General features: G+C 36.7%; 1 long non-coding RNA gene across 1 annotated transcript in view; it reads right to left on the bottom strand.

Annotated features, from left to right (window-relative positions):
• Positions 1 to 1167: 1167 nt before the first annotated feature.
• The window catches only part of LOC110351452 (uncharacterized), a 248467-nt gene continuing 241544 nt past the window's right edge, over positions 1168 to 8090 (bottom strand). The window contains exon 5 of the long non-coding RNA XR_002398918.4: positions 1168 to 1269. This is a non-coding gene — a long non-coding RNA (uncharacterized lncRNA). The remainder of the gene's footprint in view (positions 1270 to 8090) is intronic.

The raw sequence follows: 8090 nt of genomic DNA, 5'->3' as shown, positions 1-8090 counted from the left end.
AGGCAGCAGTAAGACCTCTCCAGCCCTTCTCTCCAGGCTGAACAAACCCAGCTTTCTCAGCCTCTCCTCATACGCCCTGCAGAATTAAGATTGCTACAGTGTTCTTTGGGTCAGAGACCGTGCATTAAAAAGAAGCATTCATGTACACAAGCAATTGTAATACACCTCTGATTTGGTTCTTCCTCCCCCTATACACACAGAGATTTCACTGCACGTGATGCAGCAGGATGAAATTACAGGAGAGACCTAGAACCAAACAGTGAAGATGTACAAATCTTCCAAGTCTCATTGCTTTTGCAACATAGGACCTCAGGGAAAATACTCTTTCTCTGTGCTCAGGTCTCCATCTGTAGAATTATGATATGAGGCTCTTCTCTCATAGATTTCAATTATGAAATTCACTGTTTTGAAATTATTTCTAGTCTGTGGTTTTACAATGCCTATTAGAACACAGTAACTAGAATAACAATTACTTAAGGCAAACAATGCAAAGAAGAGAATTAGACCCACAGTGCCAGTGATTCTGTAAAGTTTTAACTAGAAACTACAGTGTGCTGGTAACTGTTTTGATTGGATGGCATGCTTATGTTCCTTTTGATAAATCTTTGCTGCAAGAAACATGTCATTTTTTTCCCTATATATCCACTGCCATTTATGCATTTTTTATGGAACGTCTTTTCTCAAAAAGCACAGATTTATCTGCCATTCTATGTGACAATTTTTTCTGTGTGCAAAATAAAACTGTGTAACTTTGAAATTCCCCTTGCAAGATAACTTTTATTCTTAACTTAACGGAATAAGACACAATTAGGAAAGCAAATCCCACTGCATAGCAACTTCTATGTTGCTTTAAAACATCTAGATATTTAAAAAATACTTTTGGTGAGAATTTTTTATCTTCTGTGGAATAATTTCAAGTGTATCTTTTCTGATGGCACCAGTTTCGTTTTGATGACCAATCTTGTAAATAAATTTAAAAAGCATCTTTTTAAAAATTACTCACCTTTTTAATTGGAGAAAGGGAGAACTGTACCCAAAAAGAATGAAAACTTAAAATTCCAAAACAGATGTTCAACAGCAGTATCAGGTAAGTGTAGTCATATTTCTCTGCCATCATCTCAAATCAATAGTCTTGCAAAGACATCAGAGGACAACAGACCTACCTACCTTTCAGACCAAGGATGTTAGTATTTGGCATTCTTCAGCCCTGCTGTAATGTGTGTGGCTCTTGACAGTTCACCTGATGTTTGCGTTCCTTAGTTTCCTCACCTATAAAAGAAATACACAAAAAATTTGCTCAATTTAAACTAGTACAATTAAACTAGTTAAACCAGAAAACAGTTAACTACAGTTCAGCAAAACAGTGCAAGAGCAACAGTTACACAAAAGCAACATGTAAACAAGGTGCTTATGATTCTATTCATTTAGGTTTATCACTGAGGAAAGAAATGAGGGAAGAATTTATCTAACAATATATACAGCTAGCTTTCAAAATGGTTACTAACTGTAAATTTAATAATTATCATAGCAGATATACTACACAGAACTAGATCTTCATGTCTTAAAATGAAAATGATTATTTTTTGTTGTTGTCTTTTTTTTCATCTGAAGAATTTTTCCCCTCACTGTAGAGGAAGATGACTTATGAGGACTTACTATGTAAAGAGTGTTTCACAACAGAATTAATCTTAGGAGCATGAGAAATTCATCAATATATTCTCTTTCATCCCCAAACTCTGAGTGATGCCTGATTTGAGGGGAGAAAACAAACCTACAGAATTAGGGGAAAACATTCTACTGAGCTTCTGGAGTAACAACTGCTTAATGTCCAGCAGTGTGCCAAATGCATCTGCTGCTGTTGTACTCAAACTTCATTGTCTGAGCACAACACCCTATGCTAGAAATACAATTTTAGTATGCCTATATAAAATAAAACCTATTTTAATTATGCATGCAAATGTGCAACTATTAAAAATGATGTATAACCCCAACTTTAGGACTGAGTGGTAACTAACATGAAAATACATTTCAAAGAGCTCTGTGGATAACTGGCCAAAAAAGGATTATCTCACTGTTCATCAGCTGCTGGATAGAGAAGTCAATGGATTTAGAGCCAATGTGCTTAATGAGAGAGTTATGCCTTCACAGGGTCTTTGTCTTGAATCTCATTGAATGAATGGTGGGGATGCATTTTGTACTGTAACAGACTGAAATGTTCTCTTCTGCTTTCCCTTCTTTCTTGCATGACAGCACCATCTGTTTACAAATACATCACTGGAATGACAGTGCTCTGATGATGTACTAATATAATACATCATCAAAGTGCCATCAGTGATGATCTAATGATGTATTAGAATGCTGTTTATCAAAACCCTGTTGCTTTGATGATGTATAGGTGCAATACATCACAGAAATGTCTTGCACTGGTGGCACTGTACTGATAGAGACCTTGTGGGGAAAAATGGGTCCCGTTAGGACGCAGCAAGAGAATGAAATGCAGACAGATTAAAAGAAAAAAAATGAAAATGAAGGAAATAAACAGTCAAATGTTTAAATGAATTATATTAAGAGGAAGTTTCAAAGGTGAGGAGAAAAGGACATTGATTTCAGAAAACCAAGTTTCTAATGAAATTGGATTCATCATGGAGAGATAGAAATTTGATCTCATTATGAGTGCAACAGAATGAAAAAGAATGCCAAAAAGGACCTAGTTTGTACATAATAACTGTTTCACAGATCTAAATTCCCTATTCTCTTTCATCCTTTCCTTTAATTTATTTCTGCAAGTAGGCTCTAAAAATAAACAAGTGGTTTAAGGCTATGAAGTAGAATAACAGTAATTTATCAAGAATGCCCCACACAATTCCCAAAGCTAGTTTTGGGATACCTCATTTAAAAGACTGTACTTTTTTTTTTTTTTTTTTTTTTTTTAAGCAGGTCCTGTGCTTTTAACTGCTACCCATTTCATTGTTCACATGACCCGCAGGCATTACCCCAGAGTTTTGCACTCAGCAAAAACAAGCTGAGATCACAAGTCTGTGATATATGTATATACTGGTTGGGATGGAGTTAATTTTCTTTATAGTGCTTTGTTTTGCTTTTGTGACCACAACAGTTCTGATAACACAGCAACCAATAAAACAAGAGTCGAAGATGGTATCATAAACTTTTGGTCAAAGCTAACTTGCCCTTCCTATCAGCTTATGGGGCATGGAATCTCTCTGTGGTTGGTTTGGGTCAGCTTTCCTGGCTGTGTCCCCTTCCATCCTCTTGTTCACTCCTATCCTGCCCACTGGGGGCAGGCAGAATGAGAAACAGAGAAAACTTTGGCACTGTTTAATCACCATTCAGCAATGGCTAAAATTTTGGTGTATTACCAACACTGCTTTGGTCACAAATCCAAAACATGGCACCATACTGGCTGCCATCCCAGCTGGACCCAGAACATATATTTCCACGATAGCATTTAGCATGCATAAGATGCTGCAACACTGAACAGATGTATTAACACTATACAGAGAAATCTAATAGAATCAATAAAATAATCTTCCTTAAAGGCAACAGATTATCCCAACTTTATTTTGTTGATTGAACTCTGAAGCAAAATGATCTTTGCCATTTCTAGAGCACTTTGATAAAAGTTTCATTTGAAATCACAAGAAACAGGTTAAGGACATGGCAGTCTACCTGCAAAATTGGTGCAGTGTGAGCAAAGCGGAATTCTTAAAGAAACATACAACAAAAATACTTCCATAATAATTTGGGACTTGGACTTAAGTCCAAGTAAGTGCTCACCCAGTGGAGTTGACAAACTAAATGATAAAACTAATATTTAGCATTGCATACGTGAATGGAACTGAGTAAACATTGACACAGAAATTAGGCTTTTAACTAAAAAAGTGCATCTTAAGAAGACTACATAACCCTGTGACAAAGGCATTGACTAGTAATCAGCCTACAGCTCCTAGGTCTAGCACAAATTCCTGCTGTGACCTTGAGTTAAAGCTGTTTGATTTCTGTGTGCTTCCCTCTCCTTTCCATGATCACCCTTTCCCTCCCACTTCCCTATGCTCCTCCTGCATTCAGCACAGGGGCTGCAGTAATAGTTTATGTGTGTCCAAGCACAGCGAGGCCCAAACTTGCACAAGATTCCTGTGCTGAATATAAATAATCACAGAATAACAGGTTTGGGATTTTATCAATCAATCTATATAACAAAAGTTTTCCTTATTTATTTATTTATTTTTATTTTTATTTTTTAAAGACTGAATGGATTCTGCTTGATTTTGAACAGGCTTCCTTAAAAAACAAACAAACAAAAAAAACAACCCAGAAAGAGCTCTTTAATGCTGCCAGAGAAACAAGGAAGGCTGAAGCATGAAGAATCTAACAGCTGTTCCAGCTGAGAGTTCCCACACCTTTGCTCTTAAACATTAAGATTCCTTGATTTTTTTTTAATTATTATTATTTTCTAATAAAGGATATTTTTCTTGCAGATAGGCAGAAGACTGCTGAGTTTGTTTTGCTGGCACAAAGTAAGTGTCATAAATTTTCAAGAGCCATCATAGTAACAAGCTCATTTTATTTCTGTCGACCTTGTTGTTATTCATTTTAGAGGCTCTTTACAGATTCACAAAGTATTTTTCAAACAATGCAAAAAAGTCTCCCTATATGACCTCCGGGGAAAAATGACCAAGAAATGCTAACTTAGTAGCCCCTTCTGGTAAATCCAGACCACATCACTCCAATGACAAGGCTTGTTGGTACAGAAAACAAGCACACTACTTCTACAGAAGAGCCAGCTGCCATTCCTGCTCCAGTTCTGGGATGCTCCAAAGCTTAAGACCAACTCCAATGAGCAAATGGAATTATTTTGGTAAGTCTAGGCTTCCAACTATGAATATACATATTGAATTATGAGCATAATTCAATGCTCATATTTGTGTACAAATATACAAACTGTCTATGTACACAAATCCCACAGAGCATTATATTTTCAGTATGTTCCTAGAAAAAGAGCACATATGGTGAAAATTAAAAAGCCAGTCTAAGTTTTGAAAGTGATTAACTACTCTAGTTATTACTATTCCTGATCCAGAGGTCAACAGACTTGCAAGTCTTCAAGGGACACACTAAAGGTACACAACTGTCAGAAATAAGTTTGGTAAGCATACTAACACCCTTTTGTATTTTCACAAAACAACCTTATTCCACATTAAAAGTCAAAGAAAATATGCAACAGATCTTGTCGTTCTCTGTTCACAAACTGTCTTGCAAAAGAGCCTTTCCTGACTTTGTAACTCAAAATTACGTGTTCTTTCTTTCAACAAATTATTCTCTCTCCTGTTCAGTTATAAAATGCAAATAAATTACGTAATCCCCTCTTCAATTTATTTGAGTAGAATATATTACTTAGTATGTGCATATTTGAAGTTACTTGCATGACAGCAAGGTGCATAGATCATTCAATCAGGAAAAAGAAGAACAAAAATGTCATGTCTTACTATCCAACATACATTTTATGACCGAGTACACAATGCTAACTTACTCCCAGGTCATTCTGTATTGGTGAAGATTTATTGCTTCAGGCTCAAGTTTCCAACAGTGACTGCTTTTAAGCACTTAAAAGAGCCTGATTTTCAGAGACAAAGTCAGTTCCCTTACAGACTTTGGGACCTGATGATTTTGACATCAAAACCAAAACATTGAATATGAAAGCTGAGGTCTTGCTGCTCACAGGCAATGAATACAAAGAGATCTTGAACTCTAGAAAGCTGAAAGGTAAGTATTCACACTCATATGTAGAAATTCAGCCACCAAAATACTTAACACGTTTAATCTAGTCTACTTCCAACAGACAGAAGCATCACTGACAGACAAACCCTTAGTGATCAGGACACTAGGCAGATATATCTTCTATTAATGCAGATGATTAAATGGAAAATAGCAGGCAAACTTTGAAGTTCAGTTTCCTCATAAAGTTTGAAGCTTATTACATAGATACCATCTGAAATGTAAATTCTGCCATTGTACAGGTTGCAGTGTTGTACTTGCTAACCTGGCTGCAATACTAGAAGTTAGTTGGACAGTCCAGTACTAGTGACGTTTGATGGCAGAAAGAATTTTATTTATTTTTCCCTCTTCATTATGCCCATGAAAAAAAAATTTCCAAAGACGGACAGTACTATTTGTTCCTGTTTCACTTAGAAGTGGCAGTTGCAGATGTTGGGGCCATCACCATTTGTACAAATACTCTCACTTCTTTGACCGCTGACCCTAAAGAACTCTTTAAATGTCATGAAGGCTGGAGTTGTAGAGAACCGTCATGCCTTTACTGTAACAGCAGAAAAAGAGTAAGTACCTGTATGGAATGATTTATGTGCGATCGGTTGGAGGCCACTGAGCAGCTCCGAGCTAAAGCGGAAGATAGAAAACTAAGCCAGGTGCAATAACAGCCTTGCTAGGACTCACATGTTCTTCACAAAGATTTTCACCTAGGGCGTCTACCGATATGAAGGGAATGACCACTTTTCACAGAAGAAGTAGGGGTTTCTTGGTTTAATTTCTTGTTGTTTGACAGAATATTTGATTTGACAGATGTCTTGAACAGATTCCAGCAAGACACACAGAATTTGAAGCTTGAAGGGTAGATACCAAAGATTTACAGCACCTTGCCTGGAGAAAACATTGGTTGCTCAAAGAAATGGCATACAGCTTTTCCCTGTCAGTGTCACCCATTGTAAGACCATCCAGTATATCATTTCTTCAGTGCTGAAACTGAATAGAGTATTGGCAAAATTCTTGGTATTTGCATGAATATGAAAAGATTCTGCATTCAAATGGCAGAGCAGTCCAGAGGTGAAGACCTTACAGTTTTAAAATGTTTTACTTCCATCAGAGGTGAAAAAGATTGTCAATTATTCAGTGTAGACGTCAAGATGTTTTTGTAGCCTAGCCAGAAATTCTGAATATTTTGTAGCATAAAGGCTTCAGTGGGTTGATGATGGTCAGAATTGCATGAAGTTTCCATCTTAGTGCTCCCTCTGAATATTCACAGCATGAGCAAGGCCTCAGACTTGGCTTGGATGAGACTATGCCCTTATGTCCTGAATAATTCAGCATTATAGCTATCGAATGTGCAACCAGCATACAGGAAGGGCCTAATACTGGGCTACTCCAAAGTGACAGCATGAGGACTAGCCCTGCAGGTGGATGACCAGTCCTTGAGCTCCTGCAACTGGGAAGCCAGCTAACCGTGCTTCACATCAGGCAAAACCGAGTGTCAACATGGATATTTGCAAGTGTGGCAACACACTGATTGCATCATTACGTGTAAAGATCTGCTTAATATTGTAAGATCCAACTCCTGACTCAACCAGAATCCCTGGAAGAGTGAGAACCATTATGTTGTGATATAGAAGAGATTTCTGGAATAGCGGGGGCTGCTATTATTTAACAAAATAATGAGATATCCAACGCTCCAATGGTTTGACATACCTGATCATTAAACCAGGTCATACTTTGTTGGAGTGCCAAACTTTTTTGTTGATTTCCTAGAGACCAGAACTTAAAGACAGAATGAAGTTTTAGTTAAATGGAAGGAAAATGGCCCAGCTGAAGGCAACACTTGTAGAACAGATTTGCAAACAGATTTTTCTTTCAGAAAAATCCAGAGGCATACAACTTCACATACAACCAAATCGATGATTTACCACCTCATTTCATTGTTAATTTAATGGTTCTGTTCATTCATAAAATAGAAATACTACAAGGTGAAACATGAACTGAAATTTAAACACCTCATTAGAGTTACATATTATTTTGTCTCCTAAATATATTGCTTTGTCAATGAAACACGGTGGTTTATGTGAGATCTCTACCAGACTGTTGCTTTACAGTTATTTGTTTGAGTTTGATTTTACTGTGCATTTCCCTGATCTACATGTACCTAATTTGATTTACATGCAACTCACTCAGTGATATTATAATGATTTCTAAGGTATTTTTATTGATTTCACTTTACAAAAAAAAAAGTCAAAATGAAATTAATCGTAACAAAAAGAGACCAAACTCAATCTATGGAGTTTCCT

This window comes from Anas platyrhynchos, chromosome 15 (assembly GCF_047663525.1).
Source record: "Anas platyrhynchos isolate ZD024472 breed Pekin duck chromosome 15, IASCAAS_PekinDuck_T2T, whole genome shotgun sequence".
NCBI lineage: Eukaryota > Metazoa > Chordata > Aves > Anseriformes > Anatidae > Anas > Anas platyrhynchos.
Note: the sequence above shows the minus strand (reverse complement) of the source record. Positions and strands in the feature narration are given on the sequence as shown.